Source organism: Halichoerus grypus, chromosome 13 (genome assembly GCF_964656455.1).
Source record: "Halichoerus grypus chromosome 13, mHalGry1.hap1.1, whole genome shotgun sequence".
Lineage (NCBI taxonomy): Eukaryota > Metazoa > Chordata > Mammalia > Carnivora > Phocidae > Halichoerus > Halichoerus grypus.
Genome location: NC_135724.1, coordinates 6,316,244 through 6,334,746, shown reverse-complemented (window position 1 = coordinate 6,334,746; position 18,503 = coordinate 6,316,244). Strand labels below are relative to the sequence as shown.

Below are 18,503 nucleotides of genomic sequence, written 5' to 3'. Positions count from 1 at the left end.
ACACAAAGCACAGACTGGGAGCAAATGTTTGTAAATACGTATCTTATAAAAGATTTGTATAGGAGTGCCTGGGAGGCTCAGTCGGTTAAGTGTCCGACTCTTGGTTTTGGCCCAGATCATGATCCCATGGGTCCGTGAAATCAAGCCCCGTGTCAGTCTCCCCGCTCAGCAGGGATTCAGCTTGAAGATTCTCTCCCTCCACCCCTCCCCCCATTTGTGCCCCATCTCTCTCTCTCTCTCCCCTTCTCTCTCGCTGAAATAAATAAATAAATAAATCTTTAAAAAATAAATAAAAGATTTGTATCAATAATATATATAAAGAACTAAAAACTCATTAAAATACTTGAACAGATGCGTTATCAAAATAAATTATTTGGGTAGCAAACAAGCTAGACCACGTAGAAAGATGCTTTCCATCAGTACTCATTAGGAAAGTTCATATTAAAATCATCATAAGAAAGCACTACACAGCTACTAAGCTAGCTATTATGAGACAAACAAGCAAACATTGACAATAGCAAATGCTTAAAATTAGACAGAGCAACCGGAACATACATTGCTGATGGAACTGCAATGCAACAGTCACATTGAATATTCTTAGATATTTACCCAAGAGAAATGTAAAATATGTCCATACAGAGATCTGTAAATGAATGTTTATAACAGCTGTATTCACAATAGCCCAAACTAGAAACAAACTAAATATTCACCAATTTATGAAGGGATAAACAAACTGGGGCATATTGGATTAACGGAATATGTACTGGTAGTACAACGGACGGAACTGTCATAGGAAACAACATGGATTAATCTCAAAAGTATTTTGGTATGTGGAAAAAAAACCCATACCATTTATAAGACATTCTAGAAAGCAAAACTATAGTGACAGAAGCAGAATTAGCAGTTGTCAGCAGCTGGTTGGGAAGGTGAGATCTACTGCCAGGAGCATGAGGGAAGTTTTTGGAGTTGCAGGAATATCTATATCTCAGCTGTGGTGGCAATCATCCTTCGTATTTGTCACTACTCATCAAGCTTTGCCCTCAGCCTGGGTGAATTTTACTGTTTGTAAATTTCACCTCATTCAAATGGACTTAAAATTTATTTATAGAAGAATCTATAACCATACTTTGTAGAGACATTTGGAAAATTATGAAATGCATTTTCCTGAGCTTGGAAAAGTGTCTCGCATTGTTTCATTAATTTTCTCTTCATTCTTAGAAATTTCCTATTTCCATTATGCTTTCCTTATCTGTAACTGAGGTCTGGGTCTTTCCATTTGCCATAAAATAAAAATAGTCTGTTCAATGCTGGCCTTGGGTCTGAAAGGAAGTTACTGGGTCTCCATATCTGCAAGAATACAGCCAGTGTCTCCAATCTTCTTGTCACCGGAGGCCACGTTTGATGCCTCTTCCTCCCCACAGCAGGTATGAGCTGGAGAGGCTGACTGTGGAGTGCCGCCAAGTTCTAACAGCTGGACCTACCACAAGGTAGCCTTTGAGGTCTGTGGTTGCCATGGTTACTGGCATGACCAAATTTGAGTACACTGCTGCTTTAAAACAGTCAAAGAATTTTTAAATAGGGTTGATCTTATTCCATCGGAACATGGATTATAAGCAGTCTTGACATCAGAGAAGGTGTGACATGAATTTTATATGGCTAGAATAAATACATTTAAATTCACTACAATGTTTTTTTAATTGTCTTTCATTTACCTGAGGATAAAATGAAGAAATGTGGCCCTAATAATGAAGCATTGACATTGACTCACAGAGACCCAAAGTGTCCATATGGTCACCCCATTAAAAGGAGGAGAGGGAGACCAGGAGAGGTCCTGACTAGAATGTGGCTCACTAGAGTTCCACATGGCCACAGAGCTACTCAGTGGTTATTTGTCTGGTACCCAACTGTACGGATGGGACTGATATATTTAGCAGTTGCATAACCCCATTTTGGTTTCCTGTTCTGTGGGTAAGACCCATCAGTGTAAGAAAGCGCTGAAATCACACCCACGTCAAGATAGTAAATGAAAACCAATTATTGCATCCTAGGTCAAGAGTAGGAATTAGTGTCACCTTAGCAGAGTTGGTGGTCACCATCAACTCTCTGTTCAATTCTCCGGTCTGATCCCTGCAAATATCAGACAAAGCCCAGAGAATGACTCTAGAAGACTGTACCATCCAGAACAGTTGGGCTCTCTGAGTGCTGGGGTGGACTTCTAAAGGCGTACTTAAATGGCCTGTCCAGAGGCAATACTCTGAATAGCTGTGGTTCTGTCCTTCAGAGTGTCATATTTGTAGCCTATCCGAGATTCCTATATGGTGTTTTGTGCTCAGTAGAAGAAAACGTGGGGGGCGCCTGGGTGGCTCAGTCGTTGAGCGTCTGCCTTCGGCTCAGGTCATGATCCCAGGGTCCTGGGATCGAGCCCCGCGTCGGGCTCTCTGCTCTGCGGGAAGCCTGCTTCTCCCTCTCCCACTCCCCCTGCTTGTGTTCCCTCTCTCGCTGTGTCTCTGTCAAATAAATAAATAAAATCTTAAAAAAAAAAGAAGAAAACGTGGGTTGAAGAACCAAGGTGTGGACACACGAGTGGCTCTATTCACCACCGCTTCCAATGTCTCACTGAGGAATTTTGTGTTTCCCATCCCGGCATTGCTGGGCTTTGCAGAATTGAAGTTCCCATGCCCTGAGGAGACACATCCTAAGGACCCCAGTGAATACAAGTTAGAGTTGCTGCCAGGGAACTTTGGACTTCTCATGTGCAGAGACCATGACTGGAGTAAGAAGTCACCCCAGATTGGCAGTAGTTCTTGACCCTGGTCAGAAGGAGCAGGTGGGGCTGATTTTATACCATACACATAAGGAGGAATCCATCTAGAATGGAGATGGTCCACCTGGGCCCTCCTGGTATTCCTTTTCTTACTGTAACTGTGAAAGTGGTAACCCAGGCAGAACTAAATTGTTCAAAGTTCAGAAAAGAAGTTCTTTTAAAAGCTGAGGCCAAGAGAAAATCATGAATAAATAGGGAATGAGGGAGAGAATGAGTACCAAGTGTGGCCCCAAGGTCAACTTCAAAGTGATGACTGTAATGCTTCCCTTCTACCCTCCCTGCTCTCAGTTCCCCGCCAGGCAGGAGTTGCTTCCTGATCCTGTGTGGAGAAGCAGGTATATGTGGTGCAGGAGGAAAGTGGCGACTGAGAACACGCTGCTCAGATCTCCTGCTTTATGAAGCATCACTGAGAGATGCCCCAGGTACTTTGCTCTGAGCCCACCACCATATTAACACAAAGCTCCGCTTCCTACAGGCTACGCTCAGCCAATGACTCAGGGTGGCAGAGATTCTAAAGCCAGCTCCCTCCTGCAGTACAAGGGACTCCACTGATGGGCATGTTAGTCTCGGACACACTGCCTCAGATTGGTAGCCTCTTGGTGCTGAGCCCTTGTAGTTCTAAAGGAGCAAATCTCCTTCCTGTCTGCCTGCCTTCTCGGGGTTCAGAACGCCACCGTCCTCTGAAGAGGCCTCAGTATCTCCCAACCTCTCCTCTTTTTCCCTCCCACATGTTTACCGCCAAAGTATCTCTTGCACACCTTATCACATCTTGTGTCTGCAGCTTGAAGGACCTGAAACAGTGCAATCTTTTTGAGCATCAAACGTGTGTTCCTTATTTTATTGTGTTACTTACGAATTATCATAGTGTTATTCCTACATGAGAACATGTTTTCAATCCCTATTCCATATAAAAACTGATATACCTCCAACTGTCCCATCCATGAAGAGGCTAAAAGCCAAGGGGAATAAAGGTTACAGAGTTTAATTTAGAGGAAGGAACAAAAGCATTTCCCAGGTAGAGCAAATATCTGCTAAGCATATTTAAGGGTACATTTTAATTCATTTCCCCAATTTAATATAACCCTTTCCCTATTCAGACCCCAGTGGAGTTTGGAGAAGAGCAGATCAGCATTCTCTCAGAGCAAACTTCCAAGAAAGTTTACACAAGAATATTTAACTTTTCTTGAAGCTCACAAAACTCTCAATGAGTCAGGATACTGTTTGGGGGACTTCCTTTGAAATAAAAATTTAAAGAATAACATAAACAAATCTATATTTCATGTCTTCCTTTGGGCTTCTTTAATTATGTGCTATTATATTTTTGACAGAGCTTTTGAAAGAATATACTTAATGTAGTCAATAACACACATTAATTATCCTTCAAAAAACAGGATTCTGTGGTATTTATGGATACTTAAAGCAAGCATGTTGTTCATGGTTTTTTTTAACTATATCGTTTATATAGGAAATGTCTAGACCCTCTGGAATATTATGTTCAAATCATGAGCATCCTTTCTCTTTTTTTTTCTTTTCAAACCTTAAGTCATATAAATATACCAGAAGGAAATACCTAAATCAAATTTTTTGAGACTTAATAATGCCCTTTTTTCTTCTCACCGCATCCTATCATCGTCTGCGTGTATTGAGTCGATGCTCAAATAAACACGCGTGGCTGTTATTTTCAGAAGCTCTGGGATGCACACATTCAGGATTTTCCTAACTGCTTTCATGGTTTTAAGCCACTGACTTTAATGTGACAGTCATAACGTTTGTGTTTGTAGGGTTATGAAGTTGCACTCATCTATAAACCACCACCAGAGAAGAAACTTTATTACATGCACAAAGTGATTATTACTGAAAGAGTGGAGAGGAGACTTATTATGATGTGTGTGATGTGCTTGCCCTGCATGGAAATTCTGTGCATTTGTCGATGAAATTTGGGATAGAAAATGCCAATTAGGCCATCCTCATCTATCCTATGACATCACTAATTACAATTACTAATTTTAGAATTTTAGCCCATCATTCTAGTTTTAAAATAAATCCAATGTAATTGACAAAAATATATAAGCACAGTTTTCAGTAGCTCCAACTTGCCACACTCAGCCCGGTTATATTGCATTTTCCAGCCTTGCTCAGTGTCCTGAAATATAGGCTGGGTGTTAATTAAAACCACACATACCGAAGATGGAAGAAAAGACCAGACCAATTTAATAAGGATAAAGTTAGGGGATTACATTTCAGCCTAATGATATCACATTCTCCAAATCTCTTTTAAGGACTGTTTGATGCCCCAAATTAACTGGTCATTAGTGACATCAATCCCCTGCTGGCTTTAATCAAGATTCAAACTTGCAGCCCGTGGAACACTAACTACTCTCCAAGGCACATAAATTACCTCAAAATTCCCCTCTTCAGGTGGAGACTGTGAAAGCCACTTAACAGTCCATTTTCGTGCTACACCCAAGAGAATAAACGGAGAGGTGCCCTGATATCAAGAATTGCACTTCAGTACCTAGCAATTACCAAGGGATTTTTGTATCAGCTAAATTAAGTCAATTAAATTTAATGCAGACAATTCATTTTTATATATTGAGAAATTAAACTATGGCCAGGGGGGTAAATACAGATGAAAAAATCACTGATCAGGTCATAGTGGAAAAAAAAAATACTAGTCCATCTTACATGTCAGTGTCTCTCAGTATGTGACAAGGAAAATGATAGATGTGTCACCAATGATGGGGGTTGTTCAGAAGGGACTCTCATTACATGCTTCTCATCACAGGATTTTATATCATGTTCACAATTTTGAGCCTTTTCCTATTTATTTATACTCACCAAAATAGAGTTTTCATAGCAGGAAATGAAGGAAATTATGAATTCTGAAGCAATCGCTAAGTATACATTTAAAAGTGTTAATTTTTCAGTCAGTCTCCCGCCTGGCATAAGAGCGTCCATTATGCATGGTTTTCCAGCCTTAAGCATTGATGGACCCCCTCTTACTCACCATCTCACTAACTGATCATTCTTGCAAAATTCACCAAAGTGATAGACATTGTTTTACATCCATTTCTAGTAGTCAAGAACCGTGAAGGGTCCAAGATTTTACCTATCTGCGTGCTAACAGATAAGCATGCAATCGTCTTCTGGATGCTGGGAGAAGACACTCGACTCCTAGTTTAGAGATCAAAGACCTGATTATACACAGCAGAAGAAAAAGCTGCCGAAGTTTCCAGGTGGCCACATCAGTTCTCTGTATTCCGGTTACCACGTGGGCAATACAGGTGTGCCAGGATGCAGTCCTGCCGTGGGTTGCATTTCAGGAGAGTAACACGTAAGCCTTAGCAGCAGCCTATAATATAATCAAACCTGCTCGTTGTGAGGCAGGAGAGGTCACCTCAGTCCTCAACGGTGCTCACTGGAAAATGGCCTAAACATGGAGAGGCCACGTCTTTGCATTCTTGACGTGCCCAGCAAGACGTGGAGAAGTGCAAGGCCCCCATAGAGGGGCGTCTCTGGCACTAGCACCAGGCCAGTTGGGGAGATCCTTCCCAGATTCCTTTGACAATCAACCTTTGTGTGGTATGCAAGCCTAAAGCTCCCTTCCAAAGAGGGATGACCAGCAGATACGTATCTGCCTTGAGATCACAGAAAGGCGTGAGAATTTTTGTTGCCGATTTTATATTAAAGAGTTTAACAACACTTTCTCATTTTCCATCAGCATTTCATAAATGTTGAATCTTTGTATTCTGTACCTATAAGCTAGAGAGCAGTATTTTTCCATAAAAATAAGATATTGCAGATCACTTATAAAACTATTTATTTAAAGCATATTTTTTGTATTTGTCAAGCAATACAGGAAAATGAAGATTTAGGACCTAATTTAAAGCAGACTTATAAAGCTTCTGGGACCCATTGTAAGACCGAGAGCCAGCCAACAGTCACCTTGCACAGCACTGATCAGCAGCTCCTGGGTTTGATGGAGCTGGGGGTGGGGCAGGGATAGATACTCTTCAGGTGCTACTGATAAGGAACCTTCCCAAATACATCATTAACCTGCATCATCAGAGTCCCTAAGTGGACTCAGCATAATTGAAAATAAATTACATTATTTTATTAACCAGCATACTCATTTATTAACAAAATAGTTTAATAATTTTATTTCATGACCAGTGTTATACTATGATTATTAAAATAATTACTATTAAAATATTTTTAAATAGAACAAAGGATAACATAGATCTCTATTAAATATATAACAAAACAATTATTTAACTGATAAATTTTTAAGTATTAATATTTAATATAATCACTAATAATTTTATTTTATTAATAAAATAATAGTAAATGTTACTGAATCAAGACTTTCCACTCTACTGAGTTTTAAATATATTCCTTCTTGTCTAAGACTCAAGCAATCCTATGAAGTTGAGATTTTAATTGACCCCACTTCTGCGGTAATTGTGTATTTACATATAACATGTGGTCACACTGGTGGATATCGTGACACTTCCTGTTAATTGATGCCCCGGTATTCATTGTTCCTGAACTGTCCCAGATTTTATGGGGGTACCTGATGCCCAGTTAGAAGCTATAGTTTCTGGCCTCCTGTGAGGTTGGATGTGGCCATATCACTAACCTGGTCCATTGGGGTATGAGCAGAAATGTTCTCTTGGACTCAATCTTTTCCACTTTCTGTTGTTTGGAATGTGCACAACTGGGGCTGACACCTGAACCCAAAACAGGGGGTCAAGCCTGGGTGGGAAAAATTCTGTTTTGTTTGAGCCACTATATTTTGAGCTCGTTTTGTTGCAACAACTAATTCTATACCATCATTAATAGAGGCCCAATATTATAATTAGCTTTGATTGGTATTGTCATATTGTGTGATAACTTGATCAAACTCTTTCTTACCTGCAGAGTGCTGTGTTAGCATATACTACCCGGTCAATAACCAGTACTGTCCACGTGTGAGAAGCTGAACAGGCAGCACCTACACTGTTTCCAGTGTTTACAGAGAGCTGGGGTGACCCGTACCCAATCTATTCTCACCATAGTTTCCTTTTCCTCTTGGCCAACTTCCCAATTTCTTCTCCTTGACTTCTTTATCCCTCGTATCCAAAAGGGCATCCCAAGTTACAAAGCCCCCCAGATTCTCTCTAAATGCACTTCTTTTTAAAGCTTTTTCTTATTATTGGTGATATCACTCTATATCTTCATCTGCCATCATGAAATTTTATTCTATTTTCAGTAAACATCCTTATATATTTACCTCTTTCCCTAATAGTTTTACTAACATGTTGCCTTTTTAAAAAATTGGCATCCTTTTGATATCAATGCAGCCTTTTAGAAATATCTTGAATTAAAAGTGTTATTTTATTAATAAAATATTGGTTTGGGATTTTTCTCTGCCTGAGAAGACAAATCTGGAGGCAAAAGCAAAGGAATCATTAACATCTGATTTCAGCCACAACTATGCCATTTGGAAAAATGCACATACCAGGTTATGATGTACATTAATGGAACAAGTTTGGGCAAATTCCTTCTTGATTCAAAATGCTTATTCCTAGCCAGACCCAACTCTTTTTAATGAAACAAATTTATACTAAAAAATGATGTTGCATTTAATCAAAACATAAGCTGGTTAAAACAGATGGGTGAGTTATTCTCAAAGCCATTTTGAAACAAATACAGACTTCTAGAAACCAGATCCATATTTGTCACAATTTCACCCCTGGAGCATACATATTCTCAGCTCATAGAGTTCTACATCTTTTTTTAGTGGAATATCTTCTATCCTTTAAGATTTTTATTTTTTTAAGTAATCTCTATACATACCAACATGGGGCTCGAACTTACAACCCGAGATCAAGAGTCAAAGCTTCCATTGACTGAGCCAGCCAGGCAATCCCCTCTTCTCTTCCAAAATGGCCCGGTGTCACCCATTGTAATCTTAAATTATAAGAGCATATCATCATCTCTACACGTGTTGTCCACCAACTTCCCTTGTCCTAAAGGCTATTAAATGTAAACATAGATTGTCTTGGAGTAAATGTTAGATGGTAGCATGTTGGCAGTATACATTCAGCAAAGAAAGTAGGAGTTAATAAAAAAAATAAAGGCTACGTGTAAGTCAATAAAGACAGTCATTGATTGGGATTGATGCCATATCAAATGGAGGATAAAATTAGAGTGTTATCTTAATCAGTCATTGACAAAAACATGGAAGTGGTGGAAGGTCAGACAAGAGAAGGAGAATATGATTGATTTCAAGAAAGTATACATGTGAAGAAGAATTTAGTTGATAAGGGTCTTTTTTGGCTGCTACCTCTCTCCTGGTTTTATGTTGCCTATCCTACCTTTCCAGTAGTCAATGACATCAACACTTACCACTGCTCCAGAGTAGAGAGATGTTTTATTCCCTGTGGCATGATCTCTGCTAGCATTAAACTTCCTTATGATTTCTTGGCATCTTCTTTCTCTGCTCCCTACCTCACCATCACACGACATCAGCTCAGTCTTCCCATGAGCAGCACAACGTATAATTCTTTTTTTATTTTTTTAAAGTGTTCTAAGTCCAGTGTGGAGCCCAGTGCGAGGCTTGAACTCAGGACCCTGAGAACGAGACCTGAGCCTAGATCAAGAGTTGGGCCCTTAACTGACTGAGCCACCCAGGCACCCCTAGAAGCGCAGTGTATAATTGGGGAAATTGGGGCATCCACAATGAGGATGTACTGCTGGGCCTTTCTCTTTCAGGCGTTTAGGAATGAAATAGCACAGAGACCTTGTTCCTTTGGAGGCCCTTGGCCTTGCAGTCAACTTAACAGTAATGTTCCTGCCTCAACTTCCAATGTCAATTTTTTCCCTTAATAAAGGTGATGTTAGGCTATCCATTTGCTCACACTTTCATATATTTTTCGTTGGTTCAGAATTTACCGGGGGAGTGACACAATCTTTATTGCATTAAAATCTGGATTACCTTAAAAATATCTAGCTTCTAAATTACTTTCTATTTTCTAATTTATGAATCTTTGTTCTCATTTTTCTTGTCAGTCACAGGCCCTGCCACAGGATTGTGCTTATTTGGCGTTTATTTAGCACATCCAGGATACCAGGGTTTGTTCTAAGTGCATAACATACATTCACTCACAAAAATCCTGTGAGGTTCCTTCTGTTATCTCCACCTGATTTTACAAATGAGGGCTTGGAGGAGCAGAGAGAATCTGCAGTTTTGCCAAGATCACACTGTCCATAAGTAATAAAGCTGGAGATTGAAGCCGGGTGGTCTGTGGCGAAGAGTTAAGTATTTTATTAGCTACCCTCCCAACTGTGGATCCAAGGGCTTCAATTCTAACATTCTGCTTTTGAACTGCAGCTATTTTATTTATCATTCTGTCTTGCTACTGATACAATTGTCTTTTTCTTGTATCAATACCTTCAGTCCTTTTCCTCATCTCTGTTCTCTAAAGATAGAAGTTCCAATGACAGAGGATCTTAGGTCCAAAACAGGACTGAAAAATTCACTTTATTTCTTCACACTCACATTTCCAACCTCTGCTGTAAAGGCCACCTAACATAAAATTAGGTAGCAGGTGCCAGTCATGGGCATTCAGTTCTGCGTTTGCCTCGGGTGATGCACATACTTTCCATGGAGAGACCCCGCACGGGGTGGGGGCACCGTGCAGGCAGACATGACCAGGGTCCCTGGCTTTTGGGGGGACAGAAGCGATGAGATTATTTCATGAGCTAACACAGAGTTGTAGCCACGTGGAAGAGTACAAACAAGATTAAGAGTGGGTTAGCTGAAGGCAAACCATTGTTTCCTTATGTGAATTCATGCATGCACTATATTTTTCTGAAAGTGTTTGAACATAAAGCACCAATGCATGCACACCCTTAACCCCTTATAGAAGTAAAAGTCACTTGGGAAATATCTGCAAGTAGTTTTAAGTGTGACCTGTCGTGCATAAGGGTGACTATATAATTAATCATGTAAATTGGAACAGTCCTGAAAATGAAAGTTTATTAGTCTCATCTCATTCCCTTCTGGTCTATATCATGTCCATTTTTTTAAATTTTACTCTTGTATCTTTCATTTTTTAAAACAAATCTCTTGTATTGCACTACAGCATACAGATAGAAAGTTACAAACATTTTGAATGTATATCTCAGTGGGTTTTTCATAGTAAGCACACCCATAAAATCATCAGGAGGATCAAGAAATAGATCCTTAGTGCCCTCCCGCAACGCTCAACCCCGGGATCCCCCTGGCTTGCCTGCCCGCCATGGCCGACAAGGAAGCAACCTTTGATGATGCAGTAGAAGAAGGTGTGATCAACGAAGAGTACAAAATATGGAAAAAGAACACCCCTTTTCTTTATGATTTGGTGATGACCCATGCTCTGGAGTGGCCTAGCCTAACTGCACAGTGGCTTCCAGATGTAACCAGACCAGAAGGGAAAGACTTCAGCATTCATCGACTTGTCCTGGGAACACACACGTCAGATGAACAAAACCATCTTGTGATAGCCAGTATGCAGGTCCCTAATGATGATGCTCAGTTTGATGCTTCACACTATGACAGTGAGAAAGGAGAATTTGGAGGTTTGGGCTCAGTTAGTGGAAAAATTGAAATAGAAATCAAGATCAACCATGAAGGAGAAGTAAACCAGGTGCGTTATATGCCCCAGAACCCTTACATCATTGCAACAAAGACACCATCCAGTGATGTTCTTGTTTTTGACGATACAAAACATCCTTCCAAACCAGACCCTTCTGGAGAGTGCAACCCAGACTTGCGTCTGTGTGGACATCAGAAGGAAGGCTATGGACTTTCTTGGAACCCAAATCTCAGTGGGCACTTACTTAGTGCTTCAGACGACCATACCATCTGCCTCTGGGACATCAGTGCTGTTCCAAAGGAAGGAAAAGTGGTGGATGCGAAGACCATCTTTACAGGACATGCAGTGGTGGTAGAAGAGGTTTCCTGGCATTTGCTCCATGAGTCTCTGTTTGGGTCAGTTGCTGATGATCAGAAACTTATGATCTGGGATACTCGTTCAAACAATACTTCCAAACCAAGCCACTCAGCTGATGCTCATGCTGCTGAAGTGAACTGCCTATCTTTCAATCCTTATAGTGAGTTCATTCTGGCCACAGGATCAGCCAACAAGACTGTTGCCTTGTGGGATCTGAGAAATCTGAAACTTAAGTTGCATTCCTTTGAATCACATAAGGATGAAATATTTCAGGTTCAGTGATCGCCTCACAATGAGACTATTTTGGCTTCCAGTGGTACTGATCGCAGACTGAATGTCTGGGATTTAAGTAAAATTGGAGGGGAACAATCCCCAGAAGATGCAGAAGATGGGCCACCAGAATTGTTGTTTACTCATGGTGGTCACACTGCCAAAATATCTGATTTCTCCTGGAATCCCAATGAACCTTGGGTGATTTGTTCTGTATCAGAAGACAATATCATGCAAGTGTGGCAAATGGCAGAGAACACTTATAATGATGAAGATCCTGAAGGAAGCATGGATCCAGAAGGACAAGGGTCCTAGATATGTCTGCACTTGTTGTGATTTTAGACTCCCCTTTTTTATTCCTCTCAACCCTGAGATTGATTTAACACTGGTTTTGAGACACAGACTTTGTTTGGCTATCCCTCTATGATAGGTACATCAACAATGTTATTAGCCCAAACAGAGGGTGTTTTCTAAATATTAACTGGGGGACTTGATTCAGTAAAGCCACAGACTTATATTTAAATTTTCTTTAGGAATTTTCTAGTAACAAAGATCTAAAGTAGCCACAGAAAGGGGAATATTATGTGTGGTTATTTTTCTTCTTAGGCTATATCCCCAAGTTTTTCAGACTCCTTTAAGTAAAGGCTAAAGTAAGGAAGGAGTAGAGCCAAGTGAGGTAGGTGTCTGAGCCATGAAGTATAAATACCACAAGATGTCGTTTTTATTCAGGAAATGGGGGAGATTCAAGTCATATAAATTCCTATGCTAAAATTTTCTCACCTAGGGGCGCCTGGGTGGCTCAGTTGGTTGGGCGACTGCCTTTGGCTCAGGTCATGATCCTGGAGTCCCAGGATCGAGTCCCGCATCAGGCTCCCTGCTCAGCGGGAAGTCGGCTTTGCCCTCTGACCCTCCTCCCTCTCATGCTCTCTATCATTCTCTCTCTCTCTCAATTAAAAAAAAAAATCTTAAAAAAATAAAATAAAATAAATAAAATTTTCACACCTGACTTTCCAGGATGCACATTTTCCTATGTAGACCAGTCTCCTCTCAGTTTCTTCAGTTAAGTCAAAACTATGTGTTCCTCTTTCCCCCATATATTTTTGCTTCTTAGTGTATTTCTTGGGCTGTTTTCATATTTCTTTCCTTTCTGTGAAATGGTTTTTTAAAAAACTTGGGACCACCAAGTTGTAAAGATGTATGTTTTTACCTGACAGTTATACCACAGGTAGACTGTCCAGTTGAGTTGAGAAGAGTGAATTGATAGCTTGTATTTGTTTTTCAAATTAAATTAATCCTGGATAAGAGTTGCCTTTTTTCTTTTTTTAGGAGGTAGTCTTTGACCACTAGTTTGGTACCATCTCTATTTTGGGTGACCTGTTTCATCAGCAGGCCTGTTACTCTCCATGACTAACTGTGTAAGTGCTTATAATAGAATAAATTGCTTTTCTACGTAGAAAAAAAAAAGAAAAGAAAAGAAATAGATCCTTAGTAACATCTCAGAGGTTTCCCACATGCCTCCCAGGGTTTACCACCACAATTACTATGATTAGACTTCTACTGATATTGAATATTTTTGTGCATTTGTGGGCTGTATATAGGTAGATTCTCATCACGTGTCTAGCTTCTTCTGCTAGACATTATGTTTGTATGATTCTTTCATGTTGAAGCATGTAGCAGAAGTTAATTTTGTTTCAAAGCTTTACTGCATTTCTTTGTATAAAAAAGTCACTATTTGGGGTGCCTGGGTGGCTCAGTCGGTTAAGTGTCTGACTCTTGATTTAAGCTGAGGTCTCAAAGTTGTGAGATCGAGCCCTGACTCTGGCTCTGCACTGGGCGTGGAGCCTGCTTAAGATTCTCTCTCCCTTGCCCTCTGCCCCTCCCCCATGTCCCTCTCTTAAAAAAAAAAAAAAAAAGTCACCATTTATTTTCCATCCCACTGTTCATGGCAATATAGGATGTTTCCACTTTTTGTGATATAAATCTTCCAATTTTTTCAAAGATAAATTTGCAATGGTGTTTCTTGATCTGGTCATTTCAGGATAATTTTAAGAAGTGAATGAATAAAATGATTTTTATTCTAATATCATGAAACAAGAAAATTTACAATTTTTAAAATCCTATTACATTTCTTAGTGGAGCATATAGTGCAGTATTCCATTTATATAAGGTTTAAAATTAACAAAACTAATTTTTGCTGCATAGCATTAAGACAGTGTTTACTTCGAGGTATAGAGAATAGAAGGGTACTTTATAATGTTAATAATTCTCTGTGTCTTGATGCAAGTTTTGATGACAGAGGACTATACAGTTTGTGAAAATTCATTATGATTTCTGTATTTTTCTGAGTGTACATCATATTTAACGTAAGATCTAAAAATTGGTTATATTGAGTGGATCAGATTATAATCCACATGTATAAATCATAAGGCAGCTACCTTTTTATTTTGTTTGACATATGGCAGATGCTCTTTTTAATGGGTGCATGAAAATGATCTTTTAATGCCTCACTGGAAAATAGTTCAGAAGGGTACCATATCAACTCAAGATTTTATGCACTTATGGACACTCAATAGCTGTGAACACATATATGGTAATTCTCCAACCCATTCCCATATAATTTGATTTGTTGATTTAACTAATGTTGGTTTTTTTGTTTGTTTGCTTGTTTGCTGTAGTAAGAACCTTAATATTTGCAACCAACCAAAGTGGTCTTATTAAGAGAAACAACAACAAAGATGAAAGTTATCAGAATCAGGTTAGCTTTTGCTCATGATGCATGAGTAGATAAGCAACTTCTGACTTGTAAACAGCTTCTGAACTGCTGAAAGTAACACAGAGAGAATCATAGAAGTGAAGACAGTTAAAACATTTATCATGTTGCTAATAAAACCATTGGTTAGAACACTATTTGCAATAGCATTTAGAGATAGCAATTTATATGCATTCATTGTGCATCAATATAAATAATTTATAGATAAAATTTTATTAGTTGGTTACATATTTTAGTCCTTGATTCTCTTGAGGAGTGTAATGTTATATAATTTTGCTCATTAGAGTTTGCTCTTCCTATGTCCTGAGGCCCCTCACAGCAGCCAATTTACTCTTTCAGTTTAAGTCAGTACACTGGGTTCTTTAGTCAACTTAAATGGAATTCAACTGTTATGGACTGAATGTTTCTGTTTCCCCAGAATTCATACATTGAAGACCTAAGCCCCCAGTGCTGTGATATTAGAAGATGGGGCATTTGGGAGGAAGTTATGTTTAGATGGGCTCATGAGGAGTGGTATCCCATGATGGGATTAGTGTCCTTACGAGAAGAGGAAGAGACCAGAGCACTCTCTCTCTATCTCTCTCTTGCCATATGCACGCAAACAAGAGTCTTGCAAGGACACAGTGAGCTGATGGTGATCCACAAGCCAGGAAGAGAGCCCGTGGCCCAGAACAGAATCTTTGGCACCTTGACCTTGGACTTCCCAGCCTCAGAACTGTGTGAAATAAATGGTATTTTCTGTAGCAGCCTGAACTAATGCAGCATCTATCTTTCCCAAAAGTCAAAAAGAAGTACCTTGATCAACAAGATGTGTTTTTAAATGAAAGACCAAAATGACTGACAAGGATTATTTTATTTTCATTGAAGGCTACTTTATTCTTATGAGAATTCTATTCCTGTAATAAAATAAAATATGTCTTATTTATTAAAATTATTTCTTCAAATATATATTTAATAAGTAATTGATGAGTAATATGAATAAAAATCACTTAAGTAGTTTAAACATGTATTAAAAATCAAAGTAGGGAATTAAAGAATACTTGGAGGGTGGGAGGGATGGGGTGGCTGGGTGATAGACATTGGGGAGGGTATGTGCTATGGTGAGCACTGTGAATTGTATAAGACTGATGAATCACAGACCTGTACCTCTGAAACAAATAATACATTATATGTTTTTTTTTTGTTTTTTTGTTTTTTAAAGATTTTATTTATTTATTTGAGAGAGAGCGAGTACATGAGAGGGGGGAGGGTCAGAGGGAGAAGCAGACTCCCTGCCGAGCAGGGAGCCCGATGCGGGACTCGATCCAGGGACTCCAGGATCATGACCTGAGCCGAAGGCAGTCGCTTAACCAACTGAGCCACCCAGGCGCCCCTACATTATATGTTTAAAAAAAAAAAAAAAAGAAGAAGAAGAAGAAGATAGCAGGAAGGGAAAAATGAAGAGGGGGAAATTGGAAGGGGAGACGAACCATGAGAGACGATGGACTCTGAGAAACAAACTGAGGGTTCTAGAGGGGAAGGGGGTGGGAGGATGAGTTAGCCTGGTGATGGGTATTAAGGAGGGCACGTTCTGCATGGAGCACTGGCTGTTATACACAAACACTACATCAAAAACTAATGATGTAATGTATGGTGATTAACATAACATAATAAAATAAAAATAAAATTAATTAATTAAAAAAAATGAAGAATAGTTGGGACTTTCAGTTCCATCTCAGAAATGTAGAAAGCTAGAAAGAGTTCTGCTCCCACCCACACAAAAAGAGAAAATCTGGACAAATGACAAATTAACGATTTTTTTTTTCTTTATTCATCAGAGAATTGGGAATGAAAGTCAATCAAATAACCTGAAATCTGGGGAGACACCGACAGCATCTATTTAGACTAAATGGACCCATTTGATGCCAGACAAATGGAGTGCCATAAATTGCCAGACACAGCAAAACGAAAATGCAGGGATCTTTGTAAAGTATTAATAACTTCAAGACAGCAACAGGAGAGAATTAAGTCATGCCTGGCCCTATCTGAATGAGAGGCTCTAGTGGCTAAATAGGTCACAAGCCCATGAAGCTTGTCCAGCGACCAAACATCATATAAGCCAATAAAAAGATCAAGTTAAACATTCTGATTGAATTGGGAACGGTTGGGTGAGAGCGTAAGACAGTAGAGCCCCTGGGGTTGCAGATACAGGAGGTCCTGTGTCCTTGCAGGATTTTCTTACACACAAATTGCACCAGGTTCTCACAAGAAAGATGGAGGAGAATTCTGATTTTTTTTTTTTTTTTTTCATGATGCTGTGGAGGGAGAAGAAAATAACTTTCACCTCAACTAGAAAATAAACTCCCCCTCAAACTGGTTACTCAATTTCCCCAACAGAACAAAATATTTGGGCGCCTGGGTGGCTCAGTTGGCTAAGCGACTGCCTTCGGCTCAGGTCATGATCCTGGAGTCCCTGGATCGAGTCCCGCATCGGGCTCCCTGCTTGGTGGGGAGTCTGCTTCTCCCTCTGACCCTCTCATGCTCTATCTCATTCTCTCTCTCAAATAAATAAATAAAATCTTTAAAAAAAAAAAAAAAGAACAAAATATTTGTCTTTGGGGGGAAGAGAAACAAAGTCTGTCATCTAAGGAGGCTGGTGGAAAATCACATTAGCTGGAGAAAATAGAATTAAACTGTCAATGCAGAACTCTATACACAGGGATGTACTCCACTGAAGAAGAAACAGTGGCTTTCTCAGACTAATACATAGAAGAGGGAATTAATTCTTAGAAGACCTTCTTTACAAGAAAGGTTGAGGGGTGCCTGGGTGGCTCAGTCGGTTAAGCATCCGACTCTTGATTTCAGCTCAGGTCATGATCTCAGGGTCCTGAGATTGAGCCCCACCTTGGGCTCTGGCCCTTAGCACAGAGTCTATTTGAGATCCTCTCCCTCCTTCTCCCTCTCCCCCTCCCCCTGCTTGTGCATACTCTCTCTCTCAATAAATTAAAAAAATAAAATAAAATCTTTAATAAAAAATGTTGAAAATTTCTTCAAGAGGAAGGGATATCATATCAATCAGAAAGTGTATTGGCAGAAACCATAAAGAGTGGTAGAAATAAAAAATATGGAGGTGAAATAAAGGTCATTTTTTCTTACTTTAACTGCTTTAACATATTGCCTACTGTCTAAATACAAACAAACAGTACAATGTATTACATGTATAGTGTATGTACTGGTAAATTACATGACATTAATGGCATGAGGATTAGAAGGAGGGATTGGAAATATACTCTTCTAAGGTCTAGATTGTACACTTAAAGTTGTATGATATTATGTAAATGTGGGCTCAAAATAGTTAACGATATATATTGTAAACATAGAGAATGACTAAAATGTTTTAGAATGATATAAATGATAGGGAATAGAAGAGGTAAATTTGAATCATATAAAGTACTCAGTTAACAAAAGAGAAGGCAGAAAGGACACTGTTCATAAAATGAAAAGACAAGAAACACATTAAGGTAAATGTTTGCAAATGACTTATTATCTGATAAAGTACTTGTATTCAGAATATATAAGGTACTCTAATACTAGGCAAGATGAAAAAAAGCCCCCCCCCAAATATGGCACAAATTCTGAAAAGAGACTTCACTGAAAAGATACAAAGAAATTATAGAAGCAT

At 39.3% G+C, this 18,503-nt stretch overlaps 1 pseudogene; it reads left to right on the top strand.

Moving 5' to 3' along the window:
• Positions 1–11,095: 11,095 nt before the first annotated feature.
• LOC118542499 (histone-binding protein RBBP4 pseudogene) lies at positions 11,096–12,784 on the top strand (annotated as a pseudogene).
• The last annotated feature ends 5,719 nt before the right edge of the window (positions 12,785–18,503 follow it).